We start from the raw sequence: 13739 nt of genomic DNA, 5'->3' as shown, positions 1-13739 counted from the left end.
TCAACCCCCAGGCTTGTGAGTGAGCAAGCCGTCAGTTGATGCCAGCACCCAGCCTTCAAGCTGCCCCAGGGGATGCTGTGTGGCGCAGAGACACACTGTTCCCTCTGAGCCCTGCCTAAATGGCAAATTCATGAGCAAAACAATCTCTGTCCTTGTTTTAAGCCACTAAGTTTTGGGATAATTTGTTACATAGCAATAGATAACTAGAACCCAGCTGATCTGCCCCCCTCCATGGAAAGGCCCTCCTAAATATCCTAGATGCCTATTAGCTGCACCCCCCACCAATAAATGATTAATTTATTATTAACCTCAATGCCCAGCCTAGTGTCTAGCAGACAACAAATATTTGTGGAATGATTAAATGAGTGAATGAATCCCCTTGTTATGTCTGAAGTTATCAGTCATTAATAAGACAGAAATTTCCTTAATCATTTATAGGTTGGGGACATCAGACATCAATTCAGATAGAAGAAAGGACAGCTGCGGAGCCCACTGTCCTGGGACTGCTGTGTGTGGGAGGGGGTGGGGGGGAGGTGGGGGACAGACTTGATGACCACTAGTAAGGGGCTGTTCTAGTTTGCTAGCTGCCAGAATTCAACACACCAGAGACGGATTGGCTTTTAATAAAAGGGGATTTATTTTGTTAGTTCTTCAGAGGAAAGGCAGCTAACTTTCATCTGAGGTTCTTTCTTACTTGGGAAGGCTCAGGGTGATCTCTGCTGGCCTTCTCTCCAGGCCTCTGGGTTCCAACAACTTTCCCCGGGGTGATTCCTTTCTGCATTGCAAAGGCCTGGGCTGAGTTGCGAGTGCTGAGATGAGGTATGCTGAGCTGCCTGGGCTGTGCTACATTGAGCTCTCTCATTTAAGCACCAGCCAATTAAGTCAAACGTCACTCATTGCAGCAGACACGCCTCCTAGCCGACTGCAGTTGTAATCAGCAACAGATGAGGTTCACGTACCATTGGCTCATGTCCACAGCAACAGAACTAGGTGCCTTCACCTGGCCAAGTTGACAACTGAATCTGACTACCACAGGGGCTGTGCTGATAGGAAGACATTAGGGCCTGGGAAGGTAGCGGGGTCCCAGGGACACTCTTCCTGGTGTCAATGCAAACAGACAGTCCGCCTCACACACTGTTGTCTGTCTGGCCAGCCAGCACTTGTCTTTCTTAGAGGTGGGCATATTCTTGATTTGGGAAATAATGTAGGAGGATTGGGGCAGGAGAAATTTCAGAGAATCATTCCTGCAAGGAATGCTGCACTTAGGCAGAGTTGATAATGACAAATATGTCAAGCAACTGAGTTTCAGGCTGGTTCCTGGGGGCTTCCCTAACCGCTTTCTGCTCTGACTTGTGGTTTCCTTGGTGACAGGAAGGCTGCTGGGCAGACTGCGGGCTTTGATGGGCTCTGATGCTAACTGGCTCTGACAGCTTTGATAGGGATGAAAAGATGCATGCTCCCTGCTGTCTGTCTCAAATTAAATCCTCCCTCCTGGAGTTAGTTTGTTTGTAAATGTTGCTTTAGATTAGACTTTTCCAGTGTCAAGAGAGTTCCTTTACTCTAGTTAAAGCGTCGAGGGCTACCGGGCAGGATTTCTGAGGTTGGCCTCCTCCGAGCAGCCCAGCCACATGGGGTGCACCCCGAGAAGCCACCTCAATTTGCAACCCAGGTAATGTCTCCAAGGAGGGTGTCTCAAGCAGGTCTAGTAGGGCAAACAGGAACCACAGCAGTTATTTTAACAAAGAACAATTTAACAGAGGCAGTGGGCTAAACAGGCATTGGAAGCTAAATAGGCAAATACAATCAGCGTTTTGAACCAGGTTAGCTTTGTATTTTGTACTTAAAGTTCTGGTACTGACATTCCACAAGCTCCGTATAAAATGACTGTTTTTGTGTGTGCACAGTAAGTAAACTTGGTATGTTCAGTGACACAGGTCCAAATGTGTAATGTCTATGTCACGGTACATTTTTATCGTACAGAATAAATCAATTGTATTTATTTTTCTCTTGCTAAATAGCTGTATGAAATGTGTTTCTTGAATGTTTTTCTTCTGTGCTACAATATTCTGACATTTGACCAGTATTTGTCCTACCATGTTTTTGTTTTGCTTTGTTTTCCTGTAATAATATCTGTTATAGGCAAAGATTGTGGGTTGTTGTTGCTTTTGAACTATACAGAGTGTTATGGGCTTTGGAATTTGTGGACACAGATTTAGAAGACCACCATTTACAAATAAAATATTTTTACCCCTATTTAAAAAAAAATGGCCATTAGAATAAAAGCAGAGATAGGAACCACACAAAGCAGCTCCACCTCTGGGGCTGTGAACAAAGGGCAGAGACTGGGATTATCATAATTTAGACACTTGGAAGAAAGTCCCTGCAAAGCTTCCAAGTGGGGACCCTAGCTGGTCCTTGAGGGCACTTGCCCAGAATCTCTGAGGCTGAGGCTGGGTGTGCGGGGGGAAAAAACAACCGGAAAGTGGAACTGACTGCTACTGGAATGGACCCTCACTGCAAGGTGAAGAGTCACCGCCGAGGTGATGCTCACAGGAGCAAGAAGCGGACACGGAGGACCAAGTCTCATCTCCTTCCTCCAGCCTTGCAACTCCCTTTTGACATCCATGTTAGCAGAGCCCGTCATGGAGCCAGCTGGCCAAGAAATGTGTGGGGTTGTCTGAGCCCTGGCCCCAGCATCTTAGCATCCAGCACAGAAGGGTAGGTCTGAGCTGAGAGACATCAGATTAATAACCAGCACAGGGAGTCTGAACAAGATGATGATAATGGTAGGTCCCCTGAGATTGAACACCCAGCATCAACATTCACACCTGCCCTTCTGCTGGTGCAAAACGTGTAATGTTTACTTAGTTCTTTATACTTTACAAAAAACTTTCTCGTATTACCTCATGTAATGGCAGGTAATGAGCCTGGGGATCTCACCAGGTGTGCAGCTACAAGCCTGTGCTCTGGCATTGCCAAAGAAGGAGAATGGGGGAGGGCCCCAAGAGTCCAACATCTTGGCTCCAGCTTTGGCCCTGAGCTTCCGCTCCCTGGGTCTCAAGCAGCCTGTTGCATGTAGCCCTGGTCTTCCCCCCACCAGACCTGTGCATTTCCCTAGATCTGGGAGTTTTCTATTTGCTCAGGTGGGTACATCACCAAGAAACCAAATGGTAACCCTGTCCCCCAGCCTGGTTTCAGCCAGAATACCTCTCCAAGCATTTATCTTTCATAATGGGTTTCCAGCTATGCTTACATTTGAAGAGCAGGTTCTGCATGAAAAATAGCTTGGAAACCCCTGCCCTAGAGGGAGAATCCTTCAAATTCCTAGGCCATGTGAGCCTTGTCCTTATGCTTCCCCCAGCCCTCTGCTCATGGTCTCCTCATCGCAAGCATCCTCTCCCCTACCAGCCCAAGGCAGAACTGTTTCTGACTGTCCCCTAAAGAAGTCAGCTCTTCCCCAAAGCTTTTAATCAAGTATATCCCTTCAAAAGCATATTGATGGGTTTGGGTTGGCTGCTGAAGCTTCCATTTCATAGTACATGGACTGTGCCTGCCTGTATGCACATATAGTTGGGGCATTATTTTGTGTTCATGTGTTGAATGGTGATTTTCCATAAGAAGCCTTTTAATCCAACCTAGAGAAAGGGAAGGGTAGGGAAAGAGGTAACTTGGTAGGAAAGAATAAATAGTAGTTTCCCTCTTTCCAAATGGACCCCAGACCCACACCTGACCCTAACATTTGCAAGGGAGGAAGTTGGCCCCTACCCTCACCCCTCCCACCCCAGCTCCATGCAGCAGGAATTGAACAAACAACCCATCCCACATTCCCAAGCTCCATCCAAAGGCCCTTTGCAAATAGCCACCCTGCAGCCACCGTTGAAGCCTAGGTGAGCAAATCACAAACAGGAAAGATGGGAAAGAAGCTCAGGCAGGAAGACACTGAGGCATTTGGGTGGGGAATTTGGGGTCCTGCATACCCAAGCATGGCATAAAGGGAGGATCAACTCTGGACGGCATGTCTAAGAGTGACTCCCTTAGACACAAGTCTAGGAATGTTCCATTCAGGCTACATAGACCTCAGGGACTCCAGCACGACAAGGTGGAGGAGGAGGGCTCTCCAGAGATGACACTGGCCTCCTCCATGGCTTGGCTGATTGGAAGGGGGAAGAGGATAACTGCTGCAAATTAATTTTAATAAAGCAGAAATGGGATGGTACTCAGTCTTGTCGCACTCACCAACTTCTTCCCAGTTCCTCTGATGTAGATAATCTCCCACCACCTTATTCCTCATCTATTCTCCTTGAGCCCCCCTGGGGATCCTGGCTGGTCCAAGTACACCACACCCATCCTCAAAGCTTGCTATTCTTTCTGTCTGTAATGCTCTCCCTGGTGACTATGTGCCTTTCTCCTTCAGGTCTCTGTTCAAATATCTCTTCATTGACTATCAGTTATAAAATAACACACACACACACACACCAGCCCTCCCTATCCCCCTCTCTGCATTATTTCTCTCTATAGCACTTGGCACTGCCTGGCATATTGTATATTTGGCTTCTCTTCCCAACTAGAATATAATGTTTTATGCAAGTAGTAATTTTGTTTTGTCACTGATGTTTCCCCGTTGCCTGAAGAACAACTAACAAGTAATGAAAGTTTGATAATAAGTGTTGAACTTGAGGAACTTTGGTCCAAAGCTGATTGGTACAGAGCTTGAAACAGCCTGTCCAGGGCTCTAATATGCCATGAGGCACCTCTCATGGTTATTTTAGGGCACAGATTGCTTTTCTGGCCCTGCATCCCAACATCTCAATTTGGGAAACTCCCAAGGCTTTATCTGTAAATCTTTCTCCTCTCTTAGTCATGCTTATTTCTGAGGTGATCTCATCAAGTTCCATGGTTTTAATAGAGTTATAAATGTAGGAATCCTGATTCATTTCTGTCTCTAACCTCTTGACTTTCCCAAACCGCCATCTCACATACTCAACACAAACTCAACACATCTGTCCAGATATCAAATAAGCATCTCAAATTTAACATGCCTCACCCCAAAATCTTTCCCCTTCCTTCCTTCTTTCTTCTTTCTCTCTTTTTAAAATCTTTTCTCTCTCTCTTTTTTTTTTGCTTTTTATTTTCCTCCTCCCACTTGCATCACTATTTTGAAGCAAATTCCAGACACAGATGTTGCATCATTTCATCTGTGTATATCTCAGTGCATATCGCTAAAAGATAAAGACTTATTTTTAAACATTAGCATCACACCATTATTGCATCCATCAAAAATAACTATATTCGCTTCCCAGTGCCTGCCCATGCAAAAAAATAAAATAAAATAAAATATAATTCCTTAATGTCACCAAGTAGCCAGTCAGCGTTCAAATTTCCAATTGTCTCACAATTTTTTGTAATTTTGTTTGAATCAGGACCCAAATAAGATGTACAAACTGTGATTGGTTGAAATGTCTTGACACTTTTCTTTTTTTTTTTTTTTTTTTGGTATGCTGTATGGTGGGGGTCACATTTCATTCTTTTTCCATGTGACTATCCCATTCTTGCAGCACCATTTGTTGAATTTTTTTTACTTTGGGAAGTACATGGACCAGGAATTGAACCCAGGTCTCCCACATGGCAGGCAAGAATTCTACCATTTAAGTCAATTTAATCTATAGGCTCTCCATGCCTCTTTTTTCTTTTCAATTTATTTGCTGAAACAGGGTCGTGTTTCCAGCAATGTTACTAACTTAGAATTTTACTGATTGTACCCCAGGATGTAGTTTAACATGTCCTAATGTGCACTATACTGCCTGCAAATTGCCTAGAGGCTTGACCAAGCTCAGGATTACTTCATAATTGCGTCTTCCATCAGAGGGCACCTGCTTTTGTCACTTTAAGAGCAGCTTATGGCTGCAGGACTAGGGGACTGGTTGAGGGAGAGGACACAGACTCATTACCATGTGCATTCTGCATTCTGTCCTTCATTCACCACTGACCACCTGCCTCTCCGTCTGCATGCTTGGCCACTACCTGGCAGAAATGCTTAGATTACCTGCAGTCCTTCATCAGTTGAGGCCAGTGTCCAGGGCATTGGCTCCTCATTTCACTAGAGCTTATGCCAAAGATATAAAATGAGGTGCAGTTGCTCAAACCTTAATGCTTCAAGGTACAGACTTTTAGCCGATGCTGTAGCCATTGCTATGGGGCCAAAGGGAAGAACTGTGATTTCTGAACAGAGTTGGGGAAGCCCCAAAGTAACAAAATATGGTGTGACCATTGCAAAGTCAATTGACTTGAAAAATAAATACAAAAATATTGGTGCTAAGCTCATTCAAGATGTTGCCAAAATGAAGAGTCTGGGGATGGCACCACCACTGCTACTGTACTGGCATGTTCCATTACCAAGGAAGGCTTCGAGAAGATTAGCAAAGGTGCTAATTCAGTGGAAATCAGGAGAGGTGTGATGTTAGCTTATGATGCTCTAATTGCTGAATTTAAGAAGCAATCGAAACCTGTGATAACCCTTCAAAAAATTGCTCAGGATGCTGCAATTTCTACAAATGGAGGCAAAGAAATTGGCAACATCGTTTCTGATGCAATGAAAAAGGTTGGAAGAAAGGGTGTCATCACAGTAAAGGATTGAGAAACATTGAATGATGAATTAGAAATTATTGAAGGCATGAAGTTTGATTGGGATTATATTTCTCAATACTTTATTAATACATCAAAAGGTCAGTAATGTGAATTTCAGGATGCCTATGTTCTGTTGAGTGAAAAGAAAAATTCTAGCATCCAGCCCATAGTACCTGCTCTTAAAATTGCCAATGTTCACCGTAAGCCTTTGGTCATAATTGCTGAAGATGTTGATGGAGAAGCTCTATTACACTTTCTTTGAATAGGCTGAAAGTTGGTCTTCAGGTTGGAGCAGTCAAACCTCCAAGGTTTGGTGATGATAGAAAGAACCAACTCAAACAGATGGCTATTGCTACCAGTGGTGCAGTGTTTGGAGAAGAGGGGTTGACTCTTTTTTTTTTTTTTTTTTTTTTGGAAAATGCAAAAAGCAAAAGAACAAAATTTAATTTACTTATTATCCACTAACTAGATATAATATTGAGTTACTTCTTTTTCCAGGAAAAATCATGTTTTATACAATTAGGATCATTTTGAACTTACCATTTGGTTACATATTTATAAATAGAAACCATGATGAGTATTTTTCATGTCATAAATTATTCAAAAAATAATTTCCAATGGTTGTAAAATATTTCATTAAGCAGATATACTATATTCCCATATGATGGATATTTAGGCTATTTCTAATTTTTTAATGTTATTTTTACAGTGTCAATTATCCTTATACATATATTTTTTTTTTATTAATTAAAAAAAGAATTAACAAAACAATTAGAAATCATTCCAATCTACATGTACAATCAGTAATTCTTAATAACATCACATAGTTGCATATTCATCATTTCTTAGTACATTTGCATCGATTTAGAAAAAGAAATAAAAAGACAACAGAATAAGAATTAAAACAATAATAGAAAGAAAAAAAAACAAAAAAAACAAAAACAAAAAACCTATACCTCACATGCAGCTTCATTCAGTGTTTTAACATAATTGCATTACAATTGGGTAGTATTGTGCTGTCCATTTCTGAGTTTTTATATCCAGTCCCGTTGTACAGTCTGTATCCCTTCATCTCCAATTATCCCTTCTCTTTTTTTTTTTTTTTTTTTTTTTAATTAACGGAAAAAAAGAAATTAACCCAACATTTAGAGATCATACCATTCTACACATGCAATCATTAATTCTTAACATCATCACATAGATGCATGATCATCATTTCTTAGTACATTTGCATTGGTTTAGAAGAACTAGCAACATAACCGAAAAAGATATAGAATGTTAATATAGAGAAAAAAATAAAAGTAATAATAGTAAAATCAGAACAAAACAAAACAAAACAAAACAAAAACCTATAGCTCAGATGCAGCTTCATTCAGTGTTTTAACATGATTACTTTACAATTAGGTATTATTGTGCTGTCCATTTTTGAGTTTTTGTATCTAGTCCTGTTGCACAGTCTGTATCCCTTCAGCTTCAATTACCCATTGTCTTACCCTGTTTCTAACTCCTGCTGAACTCTGTTACCAATGACATATTTCAAGTTTATTCTCGAATGTCCGTTCACATCAGTGGGACCATACAGTATTTGTCCTTTAGTTTTTGGCTGGATTCACTCAGCATAATATTCTCTAGGTCCATCCATGTTATTACATGGTTCATAAGTCTATCTTGTCTTAAAGCTGCATAATATTCCATCGTATGTATATACCACAGTTTGTTTAGCCACTCTTCTGTTGATGGAGATTTTGGCTGTTTCCATCTCTTTGCAATTGTAAATAATGCTGCTATAAACATTGGTGTGCAAATGTCCGTTTGTGTCTTTGCCCTTAAGTCCTTTGAGTAGATACCTAGCAATGGTATTGCTGGGTCGTATGGCAATTCTATATTCAGCTTTTTGAGGAACCGCCAAACTGCCTTCCACAGTGGTTGCACCCTTTGACATTCCCACCAACAGTGGATAAGTGTGCCTCTTTCTCCGCATCCTCTCCAGCACTTGTCATTTTCTGTTTTGTTGATAATGGCCATTCTGGTGGGTGTGAGATGATATCTCATTGTGGTTTTGATTTGCATTTCTCTAATGGCCAGGGACATTGAGCATCTCTTCATGTGCCTCTTGGCCATCCGTATTTCCTCTTCTGAGAGGTGTCTGTTCAAGTCTTTTTCCCATTTTGTAATTGGGTTGGCTGTCTTTTTGTTGTTGAGATGAACAATCTCTTTATAAATTCTGGATACTAGACCTTTATCTGATATATCATTTCCAAATATTGTCTCCCATTGTGAAGGCTGTCTTTCTACTTTCTTGATGAAGTTCTTTGATGCACAAAAGTGTTTAATTTTGAGGAGTTCCCATTTATTTATTTCCTTCTTCAGTGCTCTTGCTTTAGGTTTAAGGTCCATAAAACCGCCTCCAGTTGTAAGATCCATAAGATATCTCCCAACATTTTCCTCTAACTGTTTTATGGTCTTAGACCTAATGTTTAGATCTTTGATCCATTTTGAGTTAACTTTTGTATAGGGTGTGAGAGATGGGTCTTCTTTCATTCTTTTGCATATGGATATCCAGTTCTCTAGGCACCATTTATTGAAGAGACTGCTCTGTCCCAGGTGAGTTGGCTTGACTGCCTTATCAAAGATCAAATGTCCATAGATGAGAGGGTCTATATCTGAGCACTCTATTCGATTCCATTGGTCGATATATCTATCTTTATGCCAATACCATGCTGTTTTGACCACTGTGGCTTCATAATATGCCTTAAAGTCAGGCAGCGCGAGACCTCCAGCTTCGTTTTTTTTCCTCAAGATGTTTTTAGCAATTCGGGGCACCCTGCCCTTCCAGATAAATTTGCTTATTGGTTTTTCTATTTCTGAAAAATAAGTTGTTGGGATTTTGATTGGTATTGCATTGAATCTGTAAATCAATTTAGGTAGGATTGACATCTTAACTATATTTAGTCTTCCAATCCATGAACACGGTATGCCCTTCCATCTATTTAGGTCTTCTGTGATTTCTTTTAGCAGTTTTTTGTAGTTTTCTTTATATAGGTTTTTTGTCTCTTTAGTTAAATTTATTCCTGGGTATTTTATTCTTTTAGTTGCAATTGTAAATGGGATTCATTTCTTGATTTCCCCCTCAGCTTGTTCATTACTAGTGTATAGAAATGCTACAGATTTTTGAATGTTGATCTTGTAACCTGCTACTTTGCTGTACTCATTTATTAGCTCTAGTAGTTTTGTTGTGGATTTTTCCGGGTTTTCGACGTATAGTATCATATCGTCTGCAAACAGTGATAGTTTTACTTCTTCCTTTCCAATTTTGATGCCTTGTATTTCTTTTTCTTGTCTAATTGCTCTGGCTAGAACCTCCAACACAATGTTGAATAATAGTGGTGATAGTGGACATCCTTGTCTTGTTCCTGATCTTAGGGGGAAAGTTTTCAATTTTTCCCCATTGAGGATGATATTAGCTGTGGGTTTTTCATATATTCCCTCTATCATTTTAAGGAAGTTCCCTTGTATTCCTATCTTTTGAAGTGTTTTCAACAGGAAAGGATGTTGAATCTTGTCGAATGCCTTCTCTGCATCAATTGAGATGATCATGTGATTTTTCTGCTTTGATTTGTTGATATGGTGTATTACATTAATTGATTTTCTTATGTTGAACCATCCTTGCATACCTGGGATGAATCCTACTTGGTCATGATGTATAATTCTTTTAATGTGTTGTTGGATACGATTTGCTAGAATTTTATTGAGGATTTTTGCATCTGTATTCATTAGAGAGATTGGTCTGTAGTTTCCTTTTTTTGTAATATCTTTGCCTGGTTTTGGTATGAGGGTGATGTTGGCTTCATAGAATGAATTAGGTAGTTTTCCCTCCACTTCGATTTTTTTGAAGAGTTTGAAGAGAATTGGTACTAATTCTTTCTGGAACGTTTGGTAGAATTCACATGTGAAGCCATCTGGTCCTGGACTTTTCTTTTTAGGAAGCTTTTGAATGACTAATTCAATTTCTTTACTTGTGATTGGTTTGTTGAGGTCATCTATGTCTTCTTGAGTCAAAGTTGGTTGTTCATGTCTTTCCAGGAACCCGTCCATTTCCTCTAAATTGTTGTATTTATTAGCGTAAAGTTGTTCATAGTATCCTGTTATTACCTCCTTTATTTCTGTGAGGTCAGTAGTTATGTCTCCTCTTCCATTTCTGATCTTATTTATTTGCATCCTCTCTCTTCTTCTTTTTGTCAATCTTGCTAAGGGCCCATCAATCTTATTGATTTTCTCATAGAACCAACTTTTGGCCTTATTGATTTTCTCTATTGTTTTCATGTTTTCAATTTCATTTATTTGTGCTCTAATCTTTGTTATTTCTTTCCTTTTGCTTGCTTTGGGGTTAGCTTGCTGTTCTTTTCCAGTTCTTCCAAATGGATAGTTAATTCCTGAATTTTTGCCTTTTCTTCTTTTCTGATATAGGCATTTAGAGCAATAAATTTCCCTCTTAGCACTGCCTTTGCTGCGTCCCATAAGTTTTGATATGTTGTGTTTTCATTTTCATTCGCCTCGAGGTATTTGCTAATTTCTCTTGCAATTTCTTCTTTGACCCAGTCGTTGTTTAGGAGTGTGTTGTTGAGCCTCCACGTATTTGTGAATTTTCTGGCACTCTGCCTATTATTGATTTCCAACATCATTCCTTTATGGTCCGAGAAAGTGTTGTGTAAGATTTCAATCTTTTAAAATTTGTTAAGACTTGCTTTGTGACCCAGCATATGGTCTATCTTTGAGAATGATCCATGAGCACTTGAGAAAAAGGTGTATCCTGCTGTTGTGGGATGTAATGTCCTATAAATGTCTATTAAGTCTAGTTCATTTATAGTAATATTCAGATTCTCTATTTCTTTGTTGATCCTCTGTCTAGATGTTCTGTCCCTTGATGAGAGTGGTGAGTTGAAGTCTCCAACTATTATGGTATATGAGTCTATTTCCCTTTTCAGTGTTTGCAGTATATTCCTCACGTATTTTGGGGCATTCTGATTCGGTGCGTAAATATTTATGATTGTTATGTCTTCTTGTTTAATTGTTCCTTTTATTAGTATATAGTGTCCTTCTTTGTCTCTTTTAACTGTTTTACATTTGAAGTCTAATTTGTTGGATATTAGTATAGCCACTCCTGCTCTTTTCTGGTTGTTATTTGCATGAAATATCTTTTCCCAACCTTTCACTTTCAACCTATGTTTATCTTTGGGTCTAAGATGTGTTTCCTGTAGACAGCATATAGAAGGATCCTGTTTTTTAATCCATTCTGCCAATCTATGTCTTTTGATTGGGGAATTCAGTCCATTGACATTTAGTGTTATTACTGTTTGGATAATATTTTCTTCCAACATTTTGCCTTTTGTATTATATATATCATATCTGATTTTCCTTCTTTCTACACTCTTTTCCATATCTCTCTCTTCTGTCTTTTTGTATCTGACTCTAGTGCTGAGGGGTTGACTCTTGAGGGGTTGACTCATGATTTGGGAAAAGTTGGAGAAATCACAGTGACCAAAGATGATGCCACACTCTTGAAAAAAAAGGTGACAACTAGCAAATATGAAAAGGAAAAACTAAATGAACATCTAGCAAAACTTTCAGATGGAATAACTGTGCGGAAGGTTGGCAGCACAAGTGATGTGGAAGTGAATGAAAAGAAGTAGCTACAGATGCACTCAATGCTACACGAGCTGCTTGTTGAAGAAGGCATTGTTCTGGGAGAGGGGTTGTGTTCTGCTTCGATGCATGACAGCCTTGGACTCACTAACTCTGAATAATGAAGAATCAAAAAATTGGTATAGGAATTATTAAAAGGGCGCTCCAAATTCCTACAATGATCCTTGCTAAGAATGCGGGTGTTGAAGGATCCTTGAGAGTTGAGAACACTATGCAAAGTTCCTCAGAAGTTGGCTATGATGCTATGCTTGGAGATTTTGTGACTATGGTGGAATATAATTATTAAGCCAACTGAGGTTGTAAGAACGGCTTTATTGGATGCTGCTGGGGTGGATTCTCTGCTAACCACAGCAGAAGTTGTAGTCACAGAAATTCCTAAAGAAGAGAAGTACCCTGCAATGGGTGAAATGGGTGGAATGGTGGTATGGGAGGGGCATGTTCTCATCCTTAGAATAGGGCTCCACCATAATTAATGGACTGTAATGGGAAGCTCAAGGCAGTGTTTCTCACCAATAACTTAAAGTCATTTGAAGAAGATGATAGAAGAAAAGACTGGCTGATATAAGAAAGTCACTATAATCATTAGTTACTGGTTTCAGTTGGCAGTATATAATGGTTTATTCCTGTCATTGTCTGTGCCTACAGAAAATTTACTTTGTATTTTTTTAATAAAAGGATATTTGTACATTCCTGAAAAAAAAAAGAGCAGCTTATGCTCACTGCCCAAACCTATTACCTCATTAGAATTGCCAAATGGTGACATTCGCATTTGATCATTCTTCTTCATTTATTAGCTGGAATACATCTATAGAGAGAAATGGCTCTTATTTACTATTTGGTTATCCTAGGTATAATTTGTACAGGAAAGACAGGGTAGATGATTCTTTCCCTCTCTTAGCCCATTTTCAAAATAATGAGCTGGTTCCCTATCATTCTTCAACAGAGACCAATTAAGGGATGATTTTAGTATCAACACAAACTTAAAGATACGAATATGTTTAATGATGTTCCAATCCACTGAAGTTTTTATCCTTATTGGTGCTCAAACTATCCCATCTTTAGCAAGTGGGAGTCTCTTCAAGTTGGCTATTCAGTTCTTTTGACAGGGCATCATCTTTGATAGCTTCCTTGCCACCTGGAATAACAAGGTACTCCAGGCTCATCTTATCCATTTCCTCCCATGACCTGGGGTCAGCAAACCTGGGAAATGGCATTTCAAGACTACAACCTTGCTACCGGGATGTCTCAACACAGATCTCTTGATTATCTCCTCAAAACCTCCTCCTCCCCCAGTCTTCCCCATCTCAGGGGATGGCAACTTCGTCCTTCCAGTTGCTCAGGCCAAAAACCTTGGAGTCGCCCTTGTTCCTCTCTTTCCTTCACACCCCAAATCCATTCTACCAGCAAATGTG

The 13739-nt window shown here is 40.1% G+C and overlaps 1 pseudogene; it reads left to right on the top strand.

Moving 5' to 3' along the window:
• Positions 1 to 6030: 6030 nt before the first annotated feature.
• Positions 6031 to 12800, top strand: LOC143661157 (60 kDa heat shock protein, mitochondrial pseudogene; annotated as a pseudogene).
• Positions 12801 to 13739: the final 939 nt, after the last annotated feature.

Source organism: Tamandua tetradactyla, chromosome 17 (assembly GCF_023851605.1).
Source record: "Tamandua tetradactyla isolate mTamTet1 chromosome 17, mTamTet1.pri, whole genome shotgun sequence".
NCBI classification, from domain to species: domain Eukaryota; kingdom Metazoa; phylum Chordata; class Mammalia; order Pilosa; family Myrmecophagidae; genus Tamandua; species Tamandua tetradactyla.
Note: the sequence above shows the minus strand (reverse complement) of the source record. Positions and strands in the feature narration are given on the sequence as shown.